The sequence below is a fragment of the Tyto alba genome, unplaced genomic scaffold, assembly GCF_018691265.1.
Source record: "Tyto alba isolate M040663 unplaced genomic scaffold, T.alba_DEE_v4.0 Super-Scaffold_46, whole genome shotgun sequence".
In the NCBI taxonomy this organism is placed as follows: Eukaryota; Metazoa; Chordata; class Aves; order Strigiformes; family Tytonidae; genus Tyto; species Tyto alba.
The window spans coordinates 11,004,290-11,029,078 of record NW_024881322.1 but is presented as its reverse complement, the minus strand read 5'-3'; the positions used below and the strand labels follow the sequence as shown (position 1 = coordinate 11,029,078).

The following is a 24,789-nucleotide window of genomic DNA, read 5'->3' as shown; positions in this document are numbered from 1 at the left end:
CTTTAAATTTGGAAGTGCGTCCAGGGTTTGGTTCAATGGTTTTATCAGCGCTAAAGACAGGCACAGGGACAAATCTTCAGCAGCTGTAAATTGATGTAGTTCCATTGGTTTTAAGAACAGTATAGATTTACACCAGCTGATGATACGCCCCTCTTCTTGTAACGTACAGGATCTGTACCTTGCATTGACTGGTATTATCAATTTTGATGGTATTAATTTCAGAGTAGGAAAATTATTTTGGCAGATTGGCAAATCCCAGTTTATAGGGACTACTTACAAATGAGCGGCTTGATCCAGTGAGTGCTCCCAGCTCGATTTATTTGCTCAGTTGTAAAGAGAATTTGTAACTTAACGTGATTATTTAAAGGAAATGCTATTCGTGTTAAGTAACCTATTTTCAAAAATATCATTAAAGGTTGGCTAGTTGAGAAATAATGTAACTACCGTGCAATAAACTTGCAAAATCCGTTTGTCCCTTGCTCATTCATTTATTAGACTTGAAGTTCTGTATTAATGTTCTCAGCAGGTAGTAAGTCAAGCAAATGGGTCACTTTTTCTTCTAGAAGATTGAAACATTCATCAAACAAGTAATACATGGCAAAGACTCTGTATGTTCCAGTGGAGAGCACTTGATTCTGAAGACATAAAAGTGTATGAACATCTTTGTATCTGTATGGTAACATGCATTTCTAGGGCGCATTCTGTTTTGATGACAAACTGCATTCCAGGTAAGTAGGATTTTCCCCATTTTAAGGCTAGGTAAATTAAATTGCAGATAAATTATGCAAACCGTGTGAGGTCACACATCTAGTTTTTGACAGTCATCAAATGAGACCTATTCCAGTCTCCAGCCTTACGCGGTTCACTCCTGTATGATAAGGCTTCCTGATTAATTGTTGGGGTTTTTTTTTGTTGTTTTATGATTTTTCCAATTCATACATGAAATGGTGACTTTCAGAAACATGTAGATGTAAATTACAAATATTTATTTTTACATAATAATTTAACGATAAGCCCTTCTAGGAAGGAAATACCTTCAGAACAAGTGCAAGGAATGACTCATGTCTGGTCCTTTTTTTTTTTTTTTTTTTTGTAATATGTTAAACATGCCTGTAAATTCGGGTAGACATACTGGTTACTGTTTGTGGACAGGATATGTTTTTCTTGGGCTCTTGTTTAAAGAAGAGACTTAAACCCAAATCAGAACAACAGCCACTGTGGTTTGCATGAGTATGCCAGTGTGCACGCATACACAATTTATTAGAAACATAAAAAAGACATTACACTGTAAAACTACAATACTTTCTGTTTTAATTAAGACTCGTTTTTTGATAAATAACATGTACTATGGGTTCTTGCCAAGTAAGTCCTTCGTTGTCAGTGAAGGTCCAAACTGCTTAGTTACAGGACTTAAAAGCTAATCTGCTCATCATTTTCGTGGATATTTGAAGTAACTCCAGTCTTAGACTCCACGTTATCTCATGTGGTGGTTTTACAGTAGATAAACTTGATGATGACCCTGTGTAAGAGTGTTCCCTTGATAGGGCTGTCTTACGTTTTTCCTTAGCTTATCTTTATTTATAAGAATACATAATCTATATTAATACTTAACTTTGGCTTTCATATGCCACACATTATAACTTGTGTTAATTCCAGGGAAAGAGTATTGGAGCTCTGTGTCACCTTTAGGGAAAAAGCCCCAAGCAACCACTTGCATAATGTCTTACAGCAATTGCCCTCTTCCACCTGTTAATAATGTTGCCACTATTTACTACTGCTTCCTTTTTCACTGTTGTGGTTTCCAGGCTGTCAGGTAATCCATCATCAGTACACACCTTTATGGTTCATTGGAAAAAGGAGTTGTGGTAAAGGTCTCATTTCATTCCTGTGTATCAGTTTTTAATTGTATGGTGAGATCTTTAAACCATGTTAGATAATTCCAGATTGCCAAATAAGTAATAAGCTGGTATATGAAACTGTTACATATTTTTTTTTCCCCTTTTACACCTAAATTCTCTGTTACTGAGAGGAAGAAGCGGACTAAATATGGGAAGAAATACAGAGAAACAAGGAGTAAACAACATATTTTGCAGGAGAGGGTTCATAAGGGCTATTTAGATGAAGTAATTGCTCCTGTGATAAACATGGTGAAAAATAAGAAATACTAGCCAGCCCACAGGTTTTTCTGTTGATTTTGAAGAAGCTATGAAGTGTGAGAGAGTGATAATGTCATACAGCATGACTTAGCTGAAATGCAGAAGGTGTAGTTAAGCAGTGACAGCTGGGAATTTGAAATTTACGATTTGGATATCCAATGACTTTCTGAAGCAGGGAGTTTAGAGTATTTTATAGACACTGGCATTATATGGAGTTAGTAACCATCTTAGGATGGTTCTCAGGGCTGACATGTTCACATAGCATATGTTGAAGTATGTAAGGTGAGAAGTGCATTTTTATAAGTGAAAGAAAATGTTGTTCCCAGAGAAATTGGGACATGTTTATGCTTCTTTCTCCAAATCAGATGGCTGCTCTTGATCTTTTCAGGCCAAGAGTCACAGTTAACAAGAAAAGTACTATGAGAAAGTTAAGTCCTATGAAAAATGTAATTTAATGCTTTCTAGTATATTTCTCATTTAGTCTTAGGCAATACTATGATTTATTTATGAGCTGTTTATACAGCACCTGTGTTAAAATTATGGAAGCTTAGTAGCATCTTCCAACTGATAAAACTGTTTTTTTCCTAAACTTGGATGACTTGAAGCTCTTGAGTCAAAGGAAAGCTTAAATGATCAGCAGGATAGTGTTAAAAAATAATCACCAATTAAACAAAAAACCCCAAACAAAACCCCTGAACCCCTTCCCCCCCACACTGTTAAGTACTCTGGTTTTTATTTCTCAAAGTTTTTGTCTTCTGTTTGCAATCTATGCCAAAACATAAAAATCAAATATATATGTGAATCGGCTATTTTCAGGCTTCTGTTTCATCCCAATTTTTATGGCCACACAGCAGTGATTTTTACTGGATTCATAAAATCATCAGAGCCAGTTTTATGTTCTAGGAATTGAATTCTGCCGTCAAAAGCATGCCTGAATTGCTAAGAATTTTGTCATTAATTAATCCTGTTGCAGTATTCGTATTTTTATTGCCTGATGAGTTGAAGTCTCACAGTGCCTTCAATACAGAAAGCATTTTCTAAATTTTCATTATATCATTAAATATGAGAGTCGGGTTGTGGTGCTCTTTTTCACAGGGAGTGCACGCATCTTGGTTTTGGCGACTTGCAGAGCGTCTCATGGTGCAATGCTTTATTTGCTGTGAAGGAAGTTGCCACAATTTGTTCCTGAGTAAAGACAGATAGCAGGGTTTTTTATTTGATTGAAGCCAATGCAGATAAACTGCTGTGATTAGAAGCATGTTATAAATACAATTAAATTGTTATGTAGTTAAACACTGCATGCTAACTAATGTTGAATTCAATGGGAAGTTTTACTGGGGAGCAGACTGTGGCGTTGATGCTCTTGAGTGAAATAGGTACAGCATAATGTGCTTCTGGAGGATATTCCTACTTTGTGCTCTTTGGGTGGTTGTGCCATTGAACTTTATTTGAAATGCTTTGCCTTCAGTTGCACAAAAGTAAGTAGTAAATTGCAGTGGTTCAAACTAAACTTCAGGGTTTCTACATTTTCAAGTGACTCCCGTTTCTAAATACGTTGCCACGGGCATAACATTTAGAATAGTTTGAATGAGCTTGCTTAATGTATTATAAAGTATTTGTCATGGAGTCAGAAATGTTTATGGTGTCATAAAAGCTTTAGGAGAAACACATCAAATAAATCGGTCCACTCTAAAGTCTCACTACTCTTTTTAATGTAAGCCTGGGAAATGTCTGATAGCTTTATAATTTGTGTACTTTATAAGCCATGAAATCTGAAGTGAGGAGGTCTGACTGTCATGCTTCTGGTTTTTGTAACGTTAAGAAAAATTGAGAGCTTTTTTCTACCAACAAAAAAAACAGAAAGGAAGGTTGTGAACATAGATCTAAAAGGAAAGCATAATGAGTAACTTACGGCATTTTGAAGTGCTGTATTTTATAACACGTAGTACTGTGAGGAAAATGATAATGAAACCATGTTTGATTCGGGTATGATTTTGAGGGAAGCTTTAATTCATAGAAAGCAAGTCTAACTAAATTGGAAAATGCATTGTATTTACCAGCTTTGTGTATCTCTATGCTTTTCCACTACAGTATAGCAATCTGTTCTGCATCTGAGCAGCAAAATGGAGTGGTCTCTAGTGACAAGAACTGTGGCGAGCAGCCTAAGAATCCTGTTAGATACTGAAGACAATGAATTATTACTGATGGATAATGTGACTTGTGTTTAATCTGTGTAGTGATAAAAATGACAGAATTTGTAAGAAGTCTTTGAATGACACGTTTCTAGAAGTAACCATCTCAAAATTGGAGGCTGAGATAAGGGAGTGGTGGGGTAAGGGGTTTAATGGAGGATTAGCGGCAGTAGTTCTGCTTGTAATGTGAAATCAGGTTCTGGGGCATGGGACAGCAAAGGGAAGGAGCACTTTTAGGAGATATTCCCTGAAGATTAAGTAATTGGAGTTTTGGATCACCCAGAGGAAAAACACAGGTGTGTAACCTCTTTTCATTATCACTTGTTTTCTGATTTAAAAAGAAATAATTAAAAAAAAAAATCCTTATGCATGCGATGTGATCGCTGTCATTGCATGGAGGATCAGGACAAAGTGGCTACTCCTCTGCAGTTGCATTTGATCTCCTCAAATCTGAGGTTACAGGAATTGTAAACGATCTATGTCTTTTGAATGTTGCTGTTGCGGAATTGCTCCTCTCTGCCACCTACCTGGCAGAACAGAAAGGAAGAAACAATAATGTTGCCGGGTCTGGGGGCAGCTACAGGGCAGCAAGCACTGGGATGATACTTCTTAGCCTGGCGTAATGTCAGGGCGTGAAGCTGGTGGGTGAGTCTTGGGGAGGCACGCAAGCTCGTGGGCTCTGTAGTATGTAGCCAGCTCTTCTATGAGAACAAATTGGTTTCTGTCCTTAACAGCTCTGTCTCAGCATGCCCGTAACCTCATAAATCAGGTGTTTACAGAAACAGCATCGTGTGTCCTGTGACTATGTAAATGTGCACCTTTCTGTAAAGGGCTTTGTATTAATGGAGGAGGATTGGTAGAAAAGAGCAGATTGAGACGCAAATCTTGATGCAGCGTGTTGGCTGCCTGTGGCTGTGCTCCCGGTAGCCATACAGCCGTGGTGGTGGGGCTGTGGTTTCTGCAGGCGCCCTGTCCACTCATTCTGTCGTCGCGATCGTTTCCGCAATGCGGGAGGAAGATGCGGCAAGCACCTACCTCTTTCAAAGCCCACATATTTCTTTGATGTGTTTGTTACTCCTCAGGGTTTTTTTCAGGAAGGGGAACAGAGAACATAATTTGTACTCAGGAAGGCTAATTATAATTTTTCCTCTACAGATCACTTCTTAGAGAGCTGTATGTTCAAAGAACTGCTGCTAACTCCTTTCTACATTACAGTTATGTTCAGTGTCCAGGCAATGCAAGTCAAAATGTAGATTCTTTTGGTGCCTATTTCTGTTTGTGATTATTTAATAACATACACTAGTGTCACGTCTTCATTAATGCTGTCAGGCGCTTCAAAGCCATCTGTAATAAAACCGCATCAGTATAAGAATGTGTCAGAAAACAAGACAGTAAAACATTGTCACTTCTTAACAAAACATTTTATTGATTAAACAGCACAATTTCAATATGTGGAAAAGTAAAATCAGTTCTGATTACTTCATTAATTTGAGAGCAACCGCAGTAATACCTAAGTCTTCCCTAAAAAATGACAGTGGACTGAGCAATTCGATTGTGTATGGGGATGTGTTTGCAAGATTTGCATTGACGCAAGAGCATAACAAAGGAGAAGCATAAGTGACCCAAGTCCTTCTGATACATAGGTAAATGTTCCTCTGGAATGTATCCTTTATTACCTGTACTCAGTAGTTGGAATGAGGCTGGCAGATGATGGTGTAGCATACCAGTGCTCCTTAGAACCTCAGCTGCACGTACCAGCAAATTTCAGTGTCTAGTCACTGCCAGACTGATAATTTTAGTAAAAGGAATTCAGAGGCTCCATTTTTGACCTCTGATGGTTTATGTTGGGGCCAGTAACTTGAGGTGCTGCTATTATTAAGCATTGTAAAATTGGAAAACAGAGATTATTTCAAGTGGCCTTACAATTACAGCAGAGAAAATAAAAAGTATGGAGGGGAACGAATGTTATATTCTGGCAACAGCAGAGTGTGTGAAGCAAGTCACACTGAAGTTAGGAGGCTTACTGCATCCTTAGATGTAACATACAAACAAGGAATCTTTCTTAAAACTAATCTGCAGCCCTGACTTAAAAGGTTGATGAAAGTGCAGGGAGTTAAATATTAGAGGAATTCAGTGCAGTCCTGATATAAACTCTTTTCTTGTTCTGTTCCTTGATGTGTGTATTTCAAGCAGTGTCTATCATTTATGTCTCTGCCTCTTTCCTGGCTGTTTCCACGTGTGCATCAGTGGTCTCTTCTGCTCCTTACATTGTCTGACCATTCTTCATACCAGGCCTTCGCTTTTGTAAGTTGTGCCCCTTGTGTGAACTTTCTGTTGTTAAGCTGACCTCTGACTTTTCTTGGTTTTTCATCATTTGCTTGCATTTCCCAGCTTTTATTTCTTGCCTCTGTCTATGTCAGTTGGCTCCCCCTGTTTGAAATCACTGAAAACTTGGATTTATTCATCATATTGTGCTGCACTTTTAAAAATAACTTAATTCTGTAGGTATTTGGACAGTCAGTTTATAATAAAACATGCTTATATAAATCATACTATCATTATGCAAAATATACCAGTTCCCAGATCTCCTGGACTTTGTTTTGGTATCTCTTAAGGAGGGAGTGCCAAAACAGCTCTGATTGCATCTGTTAAACAAAAGGTTTTGTGTAGAATCTAGATGACCTTGTGCTTTTGAACTTCTTCATGTATGCAGCTCATATCAGTGCTCCTGGGTCCCTTTGGGGCCTCCATTTGAATTCAGTAGCTCTATAGAATCATGTGTATTTTTGACACTCCTGGAAATTATTGTCCTGAACTCTGTCTATTTATGTAGATTTTTTTTTTTTACTTGGATTATTAATAGTTTCAATACATTCATATTTGTCAGTTGCTTGGAAAAGAAAACATAATGGAAATAACACAAAGTTAAATGCCTTTGACAGTGCATTGTCATCGTCAAAGACTTTTTCCGTGTTGTGTCTCTGACCTTTCAGATGGACTGCTCTCTGTGGTGTGAGCAGGAGATCCTAACAGCTAGTGTGGCACCTAATGCATTACATTGGATGCGGTTTAGTGCATTACAGGGTTGTACAATGAAAAGAGGGAAAAATGGATGGAGTTCTTATGGACAACTTATTTCGTATTTCATGTCTGTGCACTTGTTGAATAGGCTTGAAAACTGCACCAAAAGCTGAAGGTTACATATTCTTCTCATAACTTTGATTATAATGATTGTGTAGCCACAGATCCTGGTCAAAAGTGGAAGAGATTGTAAAGATACTTACTAAGACATGTAGATGTCTACATTTGACGACATATACTAAATACATAATCCATTTTTGTGAAATGCATATATGGAAGCTCCTGGTAAAGACAGGGAAGTAAAGAAACTGTTGACTAAAATTTCTCAATGAAGTGGAAGACTGGTGTGTTTGAAGGAGCATGTTTGCTGCCATCATCTGAAAGTTGAAATTTATTTTTTCCTGGAAATCTTAATTTTTTTTTTTCTCTATTTTATTTCTTTTTTGTCGTTGTTGTTTCTGAGATATAGCAGGAGAAGTGCCTGTATTCAGCTGCCAATTACAGATTTAATTCAGTTATTTGTTTTTCAGTAATCTGATTGTCATTAGTGCCTAGTTCACTAATTGCCCACTGTACTGTGTCAGTTTATTATGAAAGTAACATTCTGAGTATTCTGAAACCTAATAAAGAAATTATGCCAGCAGTCTGAACAGATGATGTATAGTAGTAATTAACTGATTTATGGTTTGTTTTTTTTATGGTTTCATTTGTGGACTGGTGGACAGTCAGCTCAGTTGTGTCTCAGTCAGCATTGAATTGAAGAAATCTCTCAACAGTTAAAGACAAATTTCTCTGTTGTGCAGAGTTATTCCATGTTTTAGAAGGATAACGTACTAACAAGTTGTTTATTCCACAAATAAAATAATGGCACCAATACTCTTCTCAGTGTACTCAGTGATAATGGAATTCTTGAATTCAGTTGTTTGCTAAGGAGATGATTTGTGATTTTTTTTTTTTTTTTTTTTTTTTTTTTTTTTTCCAAAACGTGTATAAATGTCTGTAGATGCACAGACTTGGAATGTTGTGAGATAGGCTACGTGAAAAAAACAAGCCTCGGTGTAAATTGACTGAGGGAAAGGTCTTGCTTTTCTTGAATTAATTATCCAGTCCTAATCCTTGCAAATAAAGGCATGAAAATGTTAGTCCCTATAACCCTGTTCCTATAACTCAGAGAAATATGCAACTGGAGTATGCTTCTGTAGCAGAAGCTGGTATGGCTAAGGTATCCTTCCAAAACGTGCATCCACATATTTTGTGGTCTCTTAAGTTTAAGATACAACACTTGTATTTCTGAGTAAAATGAAGTTGGGATGTTTCCCAAATGACTGCATTACTGGTCTACTGCTAATCTGCCTTTCCAATGGATAGGAGAATAACTAGATTGCGTTTGGAAGATGGACAGGCAACACACGTGTTTTCAGCTTTCTGCTGAATTCAGGCACTGGAACAGGTGAACGCACGTTATGTGTTAAGGGAAGCTGTTCTGAAAGTCACGTTGGTTTGTGTTCTTCGCCCACCAGAATGACTCTAGATACAAAATGCAGTCTTGACAATCCCCACTCCTGTGCTCACTAGTGTCAGCTAAATTAAAGTAAGTTTTCAACAATGAAGTTTCTTTTTTGCTGGCATTCCAGTCAAAACAAGATGTGGGAAAACCAAACAAATCTTAAACTTTGGGGTTTTCTAATGAGGAGGATGACAGTGGGCTAATACTGCATGGGAGTGCTTCCTCCACTGATGCCTAGCTGTGAAGGGTGTGTATGGGGAAAAAGTCCGTCAGTGGTGGTGGGCCAGTGGAGACCTGTTCCTCTCTGCCTGGCACAAGGTGTAGGTGATGGGTGTCATAGTCATAAAATGCCTGTTTACTTCAAGAAACAAAAGGAGACCCTTTTATAAATTGGCTAACTTAGTCTGCCAAGAGAGAGGATGTGTTTGCTGAGTCACTAGTGGAGAAACAGAGCTGCTGCCTTTCAAAGTATTTTGTGATACAGACAGTGAAATATCATGACAGGTTGTTTTTTTTTTTCAGGAAGGGGACAGATTTTCAGTACTTCCAGATGCCTTTTTGAGGTTAATGGGATAATTTTGCATTACTCTTTTCTAGTGAAGACTTCTGAAAAATATTTATGTCTTAAAAAGGGGCCTTTCTGACTGTGGGAATAGCTACTAATTCAAATGCCACAGATAGTATCAGTTGGCAAACTGTATGCTGTGCCAATATCCTCACAAAAAACAGCTTTCCTAACAAACGTGTTTTTCAAAAAGCAAAGACAGATAAATGGGCATGTTATGAGTGAGTAACATGAAACAGTTACAAGAGGGGAATGGTCTACCATGGGACAGTAACTCAGAGAAAGGTATTAAAACAGTAGAAATCCCTATTGTTCCTTTTTTTTTTTTTTTTTTTTTTTTTTCTTAGCACTCTCCAGCTCTGAATTTCCCTTCCTCACGCTCAGCTTTAAGAAGCATGGATGTCCTCTGGGAAGGAGAATAGGCAGCCAGCCATCCCTCATCAGTGTGAAACTTTTTTAACAAAGATTCATTTGGGGAGTGAATAGGAGAAGAAAATAAAACAAAAGAAATTGTTTTTAAACAAAAAATGCGCTTTTGGCATCATTTGCATCTCCCCAGTGAAAAGTAAGCTGTCCGACCACTAACTGTGGTCATCTCAGGTACGTCTGTACAATATGTTGGTGGTTGTACTACGTGGTAGACGGTGAGGATAAAACCTGTGGTATAAATGAATATTCCCAGCAAGGCTCTGAAAAACGCTGGAAGCGAATTCTAACTCGGGTAATGAAAGCAGACTTCAAGTGAAATTGAGCTGATCGTCCTTACTGATTGCCTTGTTCAGTTTGCATTGATACTCTATAGTGTACTTTAATGGGTGTACAACTGATGTACTCGAGCCTCAAAATACCCCAGAGAAATATTCCTCCTGTGTAAGTGAAATATGAAAAGACGGTCTGACAAGTGTAGGCGCTGCTAATCAGGCTAGCAGAAGAAATGTGAAGAACAGCAGTCCACTTTCAATACTGTGTTTGTTGTAAATAACTAAAATGCCATCACGTTAGTATTTAGATGCTGATATGACTGCCTGTTTTTTTGCCGTGTTTATTGTCAGCGTTACAATGCAGGCTTGCACGCTGCTTATTTTAGTTCATTTCTCCTAGGAAATTAATCCTCGCCATTATTATAAATTTACCTGTAAGTGCTATTTCAGTCTAATTAGATTTATAGCAGAATGGATCCTGTAGACAGAATTTTGCATAAATAAAAGTATTTCTCTCACTCTTTCACTTTCCTACTTGCTATCTTGTAGTAGTAGTTTCTAAATCAGTTTGATCCAGAGGCTCCAGTTAATTGTAATGTGCTTCAGGTCATACAAAAGAGACATGAAAGGTTCTCCCTAATTATTATTACTGTTGTTAAAAATGCTGAACTTCCAGGTTTCTTCTTATACGCACTGTATCTTCACGTATAGACAACAGATAGTTTTGTTAGCAGCTCCTTTTTATACATGCGTGCTCACTACCTGCCACCAAAGCGCCTGGGTTTAAAGGGGTCACTGAGGTATGGAAGATGCTGGAGAATGATGGCCATGTACCTGGGGAAAGGGGTGCAGGTTACCCTTCTAGCTCTTGTTTTGACCAACTTCATTACTAATTTAACCTCTGTGTTCCTCAGTGTCCTCATCTGGAAGGAAGTACTCACTTTTTGTACTTACGTTCCCTGAATGTGTTTTTTTTTTCCTTCTTAATTGGAGATTATAGCATTTTAGAGTGTTTTATAATAAAGAGGCAATATAGGAGTATACACTTTGTCTCTGTTGCACTAATATTGGCAGATACAGTCAAGTTATGGTACCTTCAAGTTAGCTCAGTCACAGTTATTATTTGTGTGCTGTCCTTTAATCCACAGCATATACGAAGGCGGTTGCTTTCCTGTTGCTGCTGTTACTCTTTGCTGTCAGTGTTGGGTATTACTGGCTTTGTGTAGTGATTCTTTTCCAGACAAATCATGTGATAACATGTTTCTGGTAGTTTTATCAGGTGATAGTGTTGAAGAATTTGAAAAGGTACAACATAAACAGAATTCAGAAAATAAAGTCCCCAGATGTTTTTTTTTTTAAAAAAAAAAAAAAAAAAAAAAAGGAAAAGTCACAACCATGTTAAAATTTAAGAGTTTTAGTACCTGAGGCAAATCTTGAAAGAATTGGTAGGTTTCTTTCAGCTGGTTTGTTTTATATTCTAAGTCTATAAATATGTGCTTATGTATAGCACATATTCAGGGTGTAGTCCTTGACAGGATAGTTTTTCAGACTATTTTTCTTTTTTTTTTTTTTTTAAACCTGGTAGTACATATATGTAAATAGAATGCATCCACAAATGCCAGATTTAAATGTTGCACATGGCTTTCACTTAAGTAGGTAGGGTTTTATCTTGCAGGCCAAAGTTTAATAGACAAAACATTTTGAGGGGGAAGCTTTTGAAAAAGCTACAAAGTAGACGTGACCTGTTTTGTTACAGGCAGGTGAATTCTTCTCTTGTTCCTTCATTTTCACTTTGTGTAGAGTGTTCATAAAAGGCCATCCCCCTTTGGTAAACAATATTTATTCATAATTCCCTATACTAATTTCTATTCAATGTTTCAAAAATAGCTGTGATTCTAAAATAATTATTGTTTAAAATGAATCCTTTATGTGTTTCATTGTTAGAATGTAACTATCTTTCTAAGCAGCCTTTTAAGTGTATCATGAAAATGTATGATGTTGTAATGATTGTGTCAGAATACATAAGAATTTGATCACCTCCTACATCTGTGTTTGGACTTTAACTTTTCTCTTGAGACTGTTACTTTGCGTTAGAATCTGATTTCTCACTTGACAGGGTTTTTCTGGAGACTGGCATACAGAAGTGACTTCAGGCAGTCTGGTTTGCTGGACTCTCTATGTGTGAGAGGCCCTGGCTTTTACCTTTAGAGCTTCCACTTTCTTCTGTGGCATCACAGTTCCACTCTTGGGTGTGGACTGGACATCACTGAAGTTTGTGTACCAGGATAACCAGTTCTCTGTGCCACTGGCTTGTATACATAGGTGCTGCCTAAATCAATCACTTGTTGGATAAAAATTTAATCTTGTGTTGTTCTTCTCATTACAGCACTTAGTATTTCTCATATAACTGCTCCATGCCATTAGTTTTAGGCTTTTTTACAACCTTTCTCAGCGCTGCAGTAGGTTTGTTCTGAGGAGTAGTTTTGACTGCGTGCAGCAGGTACCCCCCTTTGTGCCAGAGTTTGCATCCCGTTTCCCTGCTTACCCAAGGAGGTGCCAGCCATGAATGAGTGGCTGGGAAGAGTGTGTTAATTGCTTTTCCAGTTTTGTTTTCAACATAAAAGAAGAGTTTAATTTAAAACAGGAGTTATCCTTTTTCTTTTCCAGCTGCCCTGGAGCATTGTGCCTTTCCTGGCCTCCAAGTTTTCTCTTACTACTGGAAATTTTACCATTTTCTGCTTGCTGCAGCTAGCTCCAGCCAGTCTTTCTATTTTTGTTTTTAGTAACACCCTGTTTCTCTGCCCTTGTTCTTTTGAATTTTCTGGTATTTCTGATATCGTGAGATTATCCATTTCTCATGCCTCTGTGAACCAGGGAACACCCCTATGCCTATTCTGCCTCCCCTGTTTGTGCAAGAGCAGCTTCCCTGTTCTACAGTTCTTTGTTCACTTCTTTAATGGTTTCTTATGTTGTCAAAAATGTGTAACGCTTTTAAAATTTTACAAAAAACAGATAGCTAGAGGCATAAAGCCCAAAGCCAGATTTGGTAATAAAATAAGCCCGTGGCAGCAGTAAAACATAAATGTATTTAGCATTAATTTGTTCTTTGAAAGGTAAGATTGCCTGATAAAACTTTTTATGTAGGCCAGTAGAGCTGAAAGACAATGTCTTCCTACTATGATGAAGTATAGATTGGGTTACGGACTGTTGTGTTGGTTTTGTGATTGATGAGAACATATATCCATTGTCTGAGAAATTAAAAGTACCCTTGCATTCAGTAAATTTATACATAGAGTGTGTCAGAAGCATAAATTGTCTTCCATGTGTGTCATTATTTAGTCTGCATGCATGTTTCTTTAGGACTTAATACTGCAAAAAACTTAGGTCTGATCTGCTAAAACAGTTGTAAATGTTTTGGTGTTAAATTACCTGTGTGTGTCAGTGGTTACAGGACATCACTACCCATTTGTCCCCAAGTAGAATGATACTCTGCTGATATTAGTGTCCACAGAACCACAGGAAAATAGATACAACTGCAGTCATCGTTCAGTGACTTGTTTGCCTTGTTTTACTCATGGCCAGATTTTTTTTATATTTACATGTGTGTATATACAGTGCTCAGCTGTACTTCACTGCAACTGAATGTTTGCATTCACTGTGGTTGTGAGCAGTAAAACAGAATGAAGATAGAAGGAAAGAATAAAAAATTATTAGGTAGTGGCATTTCTGGTTCTTAAAAATCAGATGTACACACCAGTTACTTACATGTGTAATATGGTATTTGCAAAAAAAAAAAACCCAAAACAAACAAACAAAAAACAATAAAAAACAAAACACTGTTTCCCCCCCTCCAAAACCCCAAACAAACCAAAAAAAACCTAACCCCAAAACAAAAAGTCAGTACTGTAATATTACTTTTCATTTAAAATAGAAGGGCCCTAGGTAGGTTCTTTTGTTTCTTTATTTTCAAAGATACTCAAAGGCTCTGAAGTATCACAAAAATATTCACTGATTTCACTGAACTGGGTCAGTAAGAAATGTCCACAAGCATGCTTTTCAGGAGAGAAAGAGGTCTGTAAGTTTTATGATACATCCTTGAGATAAGACCTCCCCAAGAGACAGTCTGTAGATGAAAAGCGAATTGATTCCCTTCAGTTCCTATAGAATCTCCTGAAGGGCCAGGAAAACAAAAATGTTGTAGTTGTAAGGCTTTTTACCATCTCCAGTTCACATCTGGAACTGATAATGTATAATATAGGAGCAAACCCAGAAACAATGGAAGAAAGCTCCAACCTGAGATACTCTCCTGGGAGGTAATTTTGTGTTTGGAACATGCTCAGAGAAGTGCTTGGCAGAGGAACTAAAGACCATTGAAAGAAGTTTTATGTTGTGTCTCTTGAAACAGAAGTAAATGTAATGTACTTAAACTATCCCTTTGGACCTCAACCTCTATATTACTCTGTAATTATTTTCTTTTTTGTTTTCTCTTTTTTTTTTTTTTTTTTTCCCCTGTCTGAAATGCCAGAGGTTCCAACTAGGTATATGAAATTCGTTGTTGTACAGTACTGGTTCACATACTGGGATTGATATAAATATTTGACAAATTAACAAAATTTAAGAGATTATAAAAGATTATAAACCATAAGAGATTATAAAAAAAGCAGAAGTGGACATAGAAGAAAATTGTGCAGGCATTTTTACATTCAGAGAATTTTAAAAAGTTGTTTAAATGCTTTTGTCATATTTTGGTTAGTTTTGTCAGGTTGCTCATGCAAACTGTGTAATGTTTGGACTTAAAAGAGCTTTGATTTCAGTAGAAAAAGGCAGAGTATTCTCGATATAGAAAAAGGTAAGATGATCTTGAGGCCCCTAATAGGGTGTATAATAAATACATGGGTGGAATTACGGCCAGCAGCCACACAGGACTGTGATGTGGGAGGGTTGGAACAGTAGCTTTGCCAATCACAATTTCAGCTGAAATACTGCTAATTCTGCTGTGGCAGGGAGTCAGTGCAGTCTGATATTTGAATCAATTGTTACAAGATACTAAATGTTCTCATATTGAGAAAATTACTTCCACTGAAATTGAAACAGGTTTCTCCTATTGCATTTGAACCCTCGACAGTTCCCAAAAAAGTGGCTATCCAGAAGTTAAACACTTGAGAGATCTTTCTTACAGTACAGAGGATAATAGTAAGGTATCTGATTATGAAGGGAAAGGAAAGAATATTCCCTAAAGGAGATCTTCTAGTAGTGTGTGCACTACCAGTGGAATGCAAGCCATCTTACAGTGCTCTGTGAATGATGTTTGGACAGCCAAGTGTTTTGTCCTTCTCCAGGCAGTAGTGTATTAGTTGTTAGGATGCCAATGGTGGTACCCACCAAAAATATGGGAACTGCTTATCTTAATTATCTTTGCTCTGTCTGAGACTTGATGCTTCAGAAGGTTTTGTATTGAGAAGTCCTTTGAGGAAGAGAGAAGTCTTGCAAATTGTTTTAGAAGACTGATTCTAACCTCCCTAATTGAATATCCCTGAGAGTTATGTTTTGCAGTTGTGCCTAGAGTTTACAGCCAAGATCAAAGGCTTATTAAACTCTTCCCTATTTAGTCCCACACACTGAAAAAAGGGTCTTTTACATTGAGCAGGCATAGGTGGGAGGCAGAGATTCATGTTCATACAGCTAAACAGAGCATGGGAGGCAGATGCATTTGTAGCATCAGTGTGTTTTTTTTTTTTTTCATGAAGTTAAGTCACATTGTTCCTAGCAGTGAGCGAGGAAGCCTTTCCCAGTGAATGTATGTCTTCAGATTGGTATCTTTATATCAATGAAACTAAACTTAGTTAATTGATTTGTGGAAAGTTACAGGAGTAAGAATACCTTTGAAACTCTTGCTTTATATAGTGTTTTCTTTCCTGGTTTGGGTTTTTAACACTACCCAGTATTCTTGTCAATATTCTTAGTTCTGTATATCGTGACAACAGTATTTTTAGGTAGCCATGTAAATTGCAAATGTAACGTGTCCCATTCATGCATGTGCAGTGTACTGGAATGTCAGATACTTCATTCCTTAGACTGTCCTAAGTACGAAAATGACTACATGCCAGAGCCTCCAGAACAATAATATTCTCTTTTTGCTCTGATTGTGTGTTCTGATGTATGCTCTCAGTGCTCTGATTGTAGCCAGAACATGAGAGACATGAGATTTTTGGGTAGAATACAAGACAGCCAAGAATTGGGCCAATCCTGATAAATATGAAAGCTTCTCATCGTGGCAGTCTGATCTCACCAGCTCCAAGCAGTGTGGATCAGAATTGCATGTGGTAGACAGAATATTTACAGGTGTTGGGCTTCTCCTCCACTGTTGGTTTTAAAATCATCATTGAAAAGATCCATCATTGCTTTTCTTCTGCCATGACTATCCTTTCTTTGATTTTATAAAATTAGGGACAAGCCACTCACAGTGAAAGAAGCTTGATTCTGTAAATATTTGTGGATACGTAGGTAAATAGTTTGGGACATGTTGGTTTTCTAAAAGTAGAAGTTTTATTGGTCAAAGCAAGTATGTTTGAAAGAGATGTTGGTTTTGATAGAGTAGTATAGAGGTTTCTTTCGGTTGTCACTCAGAGTCCTGCCTTGTCCTTTTGTTTGAGTTGTCAAACAACTGATATGGATGCTGGAGGCTGGTTAGTCTCTCCATGTTTTTCTACTCTGTCAGTGCCTTGGTATTTTGATTTCGTGAGGTCTAAATGTTTCCTAGAACAAAGGTTTCCAAGAAAGGAGAAAGACCCTTTGTTGAACCTGACAGTTGAAATTTGGACAGTTCTATCAGATAATATATTTTAGGAGATCATTAATCTTTCAAATTCTAACCTTTGATTGTGTAACAAAAAATGGAACATTAGGCATAAAGTAACATGCCAGCAATTACATCTGGCAGCCTTTGCACCTGTCTTTGGCCGCAGTCATACACAAGCGTAATGAGCCTCAGACCTTTTACTCTTAGATCTCCAGTTAGATTAGAGGCAGGCTAGAACATGTCTGGATTGAAAATGGTAATGATGCAGGTAAGGATTGGGAAAAGTCAGATGAAGAAAAAAAAATGAAAAAGAGCAATAAACTCCCTCTCCGTTTTTCAGAGACACTTCTGAAAGAAAATCAGGTCTTTCTTAGCCTTTTGCAGCTTTGAAGTTCCAAAAGGCAATAGTGTGTTTGGATATTTTTGTAGGAGGAAACAGACAAGGGAAGACTCTTCCAGTGGCTAGAATTTTCCACTCTTTAATAATTGCTCTGTGTGTAAAGGGATATGAAACTCAGGGTGTTGGGGGGGGAACTGGAAAACTTGTGTATAAACACAGATCTTTTTGAGCAAGAGATGGTGGGGGTTTGGGGGTGTGTTTACTTGGTTATTGGTGTTGTGGTTGGTTTTGTTTGTTGTTTTTCTGTGGTGTTTTGTGTTTTTTGGTTGGTTTCTTGGTGTTTGGTTGTTTGGTGATTCTTTTTTTTTTGTTTGTTTGTTTGTTTGCTTTTTGTTCGTTTTATTGAGAATGATCTCCACAGCTAGAAATGACAATGATTAGTATTCAGAATTGTTGTAGCAGTACTGAAGGGGTTGTTCAGGTCCCACTGATTTAACTAGTGTGCTGTCTCAAAGACTGTCTATACTGAGAAGATGGAAAGGGGATGGGAAAGTAATAAACATCCAAACTGAATGAACTGAATGTAGCAGCAAATGTTGTAAGAGTTACAAGATAATGTCTTTTCATATGGCTTATGAAAGTAGGTTAAGCCATAGACCTTGTATCTCTCTCTCTGGGAGATAAGGTAAGGGGAAACGTTGCTTCCCTTTAGACTGAATTTGTCCATCTTCGGAAATCATTGTCACTTAGTATTATTTTTGGTATCATATTGTTGTAGACCAAAGGATTTCTCTTCGACCAGTGAAGATCTTACTATCACCTGTTAATGGAAAATGTAAGGTCTTTAAGTTGACTAAGAGACATAGGTATTGTCTTGGCTGGCCACATCGTAACTGGGAACACAATAAAGGGGATTTACTGTGGTGGTGTCAATGCACACTGGACTTGCTGTAGCAAAGTAATATATACAAGGGATAGTGGATTTGCCTGCATGGTAGGGATTTGCCTACATTTTAAAAGTGTATTAGTGGAAGTACTGGTTTTCCTAATACTTGATGCCCTCACTGTTTTTAAATACCAAATTCACTGTGGATTTAAATAATTAGAACACATAAAAATGATAATATTCCCTCTCCTTTTTCTTGCCCTATTTCCCTGTATCTTTTCCTTTCTTTTCCTCCCTCTTTTTTGAAACAAACAAGGAGATTAAGTACCAAAACTCCATTAGGACAACACTGCAGTTGAGAATGAAATTGTCAGGATGGCTGCTTATGGTTCCCACAACAATCATAACTAGGCTAAACTGCACATATGTATTAAGACATAAAACATAGAATATAGCAATACGGGATATTCCTCATAAGACATTATGCATGCTGTGGGAGCCATCACTTTGAAAATCTTGACTTCTGAGTTTTTTAAATCTCTTTTGAAATGTAATGTTAATGTATTTTTTCCTTTTGCATGTAAATTTTCTTCTGTGCCCACTGGTGATAAAAATCAGGTCACGAATGCCATGTTGGTACCACTGTGAACTCTGCATAGCAACCAGTCCTTCTCCTTCATTTAATGTTTTTTGCGGTGAAAACTGATAAGAAATAAATAACAGCATGCAGTGAAATGAAAAGTGTAAAACAGTGATCTCCCATTATGTTCACATTACATCTCAGTAAGTTCCAAATTATCTCTGATAAACATTTTTAGAAAAACAGATTGAAATATTACTTTCTTGCCTTCCAGACACACATAAAGGGGTACTTAAATCACACTTCTAGTCTGCTGACTAGTAAGTGTGGTACCATTTTGTAATCTAGCCATCCTTCAGTTCTCGTACTGCTGTGCAATTAACAGTTCATGTGCCAAGGCTACACCATGTAGATGTCAGGGGGCTACTAACACCCTGAACTGGGCAGAAGTTAGCTCCAGCAATCACCGTGAGTGTACATCACCAAGCTGCTGTGGCAGCAGAGCAAGACTTGCTCTGTTCACTAGTCCAGTGGTGGGATGCCGGGGCTGTCGTAATCTTTTAGCCTGCTTCCAGTGTCATCCATCCTTTATCCTGTTCAATTTGGTTCTGATGTTTAAATGTTTTAGCCATCAGCCAAATGAAGACTTTCATATGGAATTTACAGGGCCAGGAAGATTGCCCTGAAACTGGTCATGCAAGGGTCTGATTATTTCTGCTCAGTTAAAGAAGATGTCTCTGTTTTCAGTGTCAGCATTGCTGTCATGCTTCAGGCATCGTCCATCATCTTCTTATGACTCCCATTGAAATCAAGAGGAGTTTGTATGGAGCAGCAGGATAGTTTGTAATCAACAGCAGAGTATTGCATTTACAACAATTTTGTTTAGTTTGTTATAATTGGAGTAGAACTGTAGAAATCCTTTTTAGTTGTATCTTATGGTAAGAAGTTGGAATTTTCATAAGGGTCTGTGATATTTTGGTGTCCAACTTTCCTTGGAGGTTAATGAATGATTAAAAACCTTTATTTTGAGCAACTGCAGTTCAACATTGATTAACAGACTGCTGATAGGTTTTACAGTTTTAATAGAGATTTGATTTTGTCCCTAAATGTATATACCACATTCTTGTCTCATTTTGGCTGGTGGACTTGTTTCCTGTATTGTGGTAACTCCATGCAGCACCTGTCAAAATGTGGAGGATGCTGGATAAACACAGATTAAAAAACATTTCCTTCATCAAGCAGGATGCAATCCATTTCATTTTGTAATTCTAGTGTAAATGACAAATTAGACTTTAAAAGCATGGCGTTATCTGAAATATATGAAAAACAGCTCTAACTTTTCATGGTTTCACAGGTGTTATCTTTGCAGCTGTTGATCATCTTGCATTGGTGTTGGAAGATGTACCATGAGACAGTAGCTCTGACAGCTACAACTTCAAGACCCCTCGCTTATAGGTCAAGGTGATGTTGACTGTTAATAAAACCAAATATTTTTATGGTCATACACCAGCAGGAAGGTCCTAACTTGTATGTTTGTTTTCCATGAGCTGGCTGTCTAACTCAACAACTCTATTCAGGAGAACCAACATTCAAACGAGGGATAGAAAGAAGAGAGAAATATTACTGTTCTTTGGGGTTTTATCTATTTAGTTTTCCTCTGATGCAGAAAGTATCCCTTAAATGTAATGCTCACTGAGATCGTACGCTCGAGGTGGGTTCAGATCTCCGTGCATGCAGGAGTTCCTGAGGATCAGGGCTTTTCTGGCACAATTCTCAACTTGAAACAAACCTAGTTTTGCTGGTGGTGTTTAGTTGAGCCTTTAATATATTGGACTGCATGGTGCAGTTACATGAGCTGCTGGTGGGCCTGTTCCTGGTCCTTCCTAAATTATGAAAATTTCCTAAAGATAAGTTACTTAGAGATAGTTAGAGGACAACCTATACTGTGCTCTGATTTATGACAGCTGTGGACCTACCTAAAAGTAAATGACAGCACTGAACTTACTGCTCAGTACTTTATTTTTTGAGGTATGCAGCAGTTTTATTAACTTTCTTTTCTGTTGCACTTTCAGGAGAAGAAAATGAAATTTGTCAGGTTATGTTGTATGTATATTGTGCATGCATATAAAAGCCAATGCTCATCTGTAAGAGCTGTGAAAAATGACCTGTGCACACAGGAGCCTAGGCAACAGCAAAAGGAAAAAACTTCAGCTTAATTACCTTTTTTTCAGCCAAAAGAAATCCAGCTGATATTCTGAAGGTCTGAATTTTAAGGAGACGATAGAGAACATTGCTCAGAGATACAACTCTTTTTTTAATTGAAATATTTTGGTAAATAAGTAAACTTTCTAAGGCAGCTGAAGATAACTTCAAATATATTTTGTTATGAAGTTATTTTTTTTTATGTCTTCCCTTAAGTTTGTTTTAAGATATTACCATAACTTTTGCACTGCCAGATGATTACTCATTTAGTCTCAAGGAGAAATTTCTTAGGTAAGAAAAGTTTTGGTATTTTAGACTGGCATTTTTTAATTTCTATAATGGGGTGAAAGATTTCACTCAGTCATGTGAATCTGTTTGAAAGTCATGCATTGCTGAAGGTCCAGTGATTCTCTAGCAGTTGCTAGTGTGTGATTTATTTACACTTGCTCCTGCTGGTATCTGCTAAAACTTGGAACATCTGTAAGCTCGCTTATAGTTGGCACCAATAGATAACAAGTCCCTGGGTGTTTTAACCACATTTTTAAATTGAGTGTATTTACTAGGGATTTTTTTTTTTATTATTATTATTTTTGTTTGGGTTTTTTGTTTGATTTTGTTTTTTTTCCTGTTGTGTTTTTTTTTTTTTTTTTTTTTTTAATAATACTTATAAACCAAGATACTGTAGCAACTAAAATACAGTTTTTGTAATAATTCCTTTTGCTTTATTCTTCTATATGAAACTGCAATTCTCCCCTCTTTCCCTCCTCTGAGTGTTTCAAATGGTACAGTAGATAAAGGTTTTTAATCAATATTTGATCAGAAGATTGGTTTTGCTATAGAGAGTGTCATAAACTAAGTAAAACATATAGTAAGCTAGTTTTACTTCTTTTATTATCTCTTGCAGAAAGTTCTGAGGTTGATAATTTTTAATGCTGGAAGAAAAGATGAGGGCATAAATTCTTGCCATTGCGCTTCAACATGTTAAAATAGGACATGCAAAGGATAAGGTCTTTTTTATTAGGGAGGGAGATTTACAAGAGGGATTGCAGTTCCTCAGAACTGGATGTAGAGTGACAGGAGTGGTTATTGACTTGCCCTTTCTTGAAGGTAAAATCTTGAAGGTATCAGAATAAATCCTGAGGTTCACATGGTATAGCATTACATATTAAGAAGTATTGACCAAACAGTTTTTGTGTTTTACACAAAATAATGGTTTCAGTTCTTGGAAGGGGAAGGTCAGCCTAGACTCAAAATATGATTAAATAGGTGAAAAATACTTCATTTACAGGTAGACTTTTTTAAATGCTTAGAGGGGGAAAAAAAAGTAACTGTATTATGTGGTTGAACACCACTAAAATATCCATAGCCAGACACTGTGAAATTTTAAAGAATTTAGGGCAACTGAAGTTCCGAAGTACTCATTAAATTCTGAAATCTTAGAGGTATCTTCTTGAATTTTTATGAAAGCTTTTTGATTTTCCAAAAACTATTAAATGAAGGTCCCACTTACCAGTCTTGTTTAAGGTCCAGGCTGGGACTGAAGCCTGGAAATACATCTTTACTTTAAAGAATCTGTAGCATAAGCTGTCTCTGATATATATCAATTTGTCATAGTCAGTAAAGTCCCACCACCTCCATTTCTCTTCTTCAAATCTCATAAAATATATTCTCCTCTACCATTTCAGTGTTGTGCTTTATAATCATATTTCTGTTTACTCTCTGATACTGAGCACACCAATGAAAAAATGTGATGATATGGCCATTTTGCAGTAGAAATTGAATATATTTCATTGCCGCACTTCTCTCCTGTAATTTAAATCTCAGTATTTTTAGATGATCGATGTAGTTAGTGTTTCTAGTGCCAAGTAAGACAGATCGTTTCACAGCAGGTAAACACAATTTTAGATATTATAGAAGTTTTCTTAAAATCATATTTGAACTTGTGGAGACTTTAATCTGTATAACAAGATTTAAAGTACTTAAACCCCATGCTTTTTCTGATTGTTTTTTGAATGTTCATTTTGATTAAACATATACATTTTCCTAGTTTAAATTTAATGGGACATATTCCTTGGAGCCATTGGCTTGAATATTTGATTTCTGCTGTATATTCATTGCTCTCTTTTACTAGTTTGTGTGTCATGAAGCTTTCTGGCTAGGCATATGTGGAGTGACCAATTACATTTTAAACAAAAAACTGCTTAGCTCTCTTTTGTATGTATGTCGTCATTTCTTCCCTGAAAAACACAAACAGACGTTGAAACACTTTTTCTGCCTTTCCTTTTGTTCACAGTATCACATGGAGCCTGAAATTACCCACTGGAAAAGGCAAACATAATGCAGAAACCACAGGGTTTCTGGAAAGATATTTTCAGAAACCAAAGCTGCAAATCTGTGAACTGGCACTGCTGGTTCTGTAAACCTGGGTTTCTGCCTTTTCTCTCTTGACTATTGTAACTGCTTCTGAAGAGGATTTCTTCCTCTCGCTGGCCATTAGGATGACAGTATAAAATACCTGATTGGTATTTTATAGTTGGACTTTTTTGTTTGTTTCTTCAGGAATTGATTGTAACGTGTAGTATATTGTACTGATGCTGCTAATGAGGCAATGTGATATATTTTAAGATGGGTTTTACCATAGGGGGAGAATCTCTAACTATTTTTAGAGATGTCAAGGGAATTGACAAAAGATATAAACATTGATTTTTTTTTAATTATTATTATTTTTTATTTTTTAATTTTTTTTATTTCTACAAGTGAGCATAAGCTGAGGATATTTGGCACTTAAGTGCTTGGAGCATTGCACAGAAATGTGTAATGGTTTCGTTGGCTTTTATAACATGCATTTAATCATTAGGCATTTTAAGTTCTAATTTATACCTATAACTGCCATTTTTCTTAATCTTCTTTTGAAACCATAGCAGTATAGAGCATTGAATACAATCCGTAGCATGCTTAAGACTTCTTTTTGTAATGTGTGGTATTCACTACTGAACTGCATTGTCCGAGACCAGCCAAAATGGGACCAACAAAATAGGGTTGAGGTATTTATATAAAATACAAATATACATCTATTAAAGTATAAAGATATATAAATTAAACACACAAAATGAACATTTTTAATATAAATTATGTAGCTATTTATATTTATTGTATGTGTTTATCTTACTCTCCCAATACTATAGAGAAATTACAATGTTTCTGCCTTAATTTTCTTTTTCTTCAGAAGGACTTTAAGCAATGAGAAAGCAGGGGGACATGGATCTGACAAGAAAAAGTAGTCATTCTTAGGAGATTCAAAGTTGAAAACATGGGGCATCTCCAGATTTGATTGAAAATTGCCAAGATCTTGTCTATATGTCTTGCAAGACTTTAGGCAGAATAGAGGTGTCTAGCAAAATAAACTTACTCGATGAGATTTTGTTGATGTAAACTGTTCTCACTGTATGTTGCTCTATTAAGTCTGCTAATAACCAGAAGCCATCAACTAAGCATTTGTATTCCAAGCTATTTTCTGATAGACACAATCAGGAAGAAATTTTTTAATTGATCCTATATTGATAAAAATAAATCAATAAGATAATGTATTAAAAATCATAATCTTGTACTGGGAACTCTCAAAGGATCTAGCCTTTGTTGCCTTTGGTAGAGGAGATTTGAACTATAATTATACAAATTGTTTGGAATATGAGCTTGGAAAATTTACTCTGCATTAAAACAAGCTAGATATCAATTGCCTTTGAATACAGAGTATATGCACAGTTTCTGAGCAGCAAAGTT

The 24,789-nt window shown here is 36.8% G+C and overlaps 1 protein-coding gene across 17 annotated transcripts in view; it reads left to right on the top strand.

Moving 5' to 3' along the window:
* Window positions 1-24,789, top strand: part of ARPP21 (cAMP regulated phosphoprotein 21) — a 146,218-nt gene that overhangs the window by 3,506 nt on the left and 117,923 nt on the right. The window contains exon 1 of one of the 17 annotated variants that reach the window (XM_032997216.2): window positions 20,196-20,268. The exons of the other annotated variants lie outside the window; for them this stretch is intronic. The gene's annotated coding sequence lies outside the window, so the exon portion shown is untranslated. Of the gene's footprint in view, window positions 1-20,195; window positions 20,269-24,789 lie in introns of those variants that run through there. 17 annotated transcript variants of the gene reach the window in all.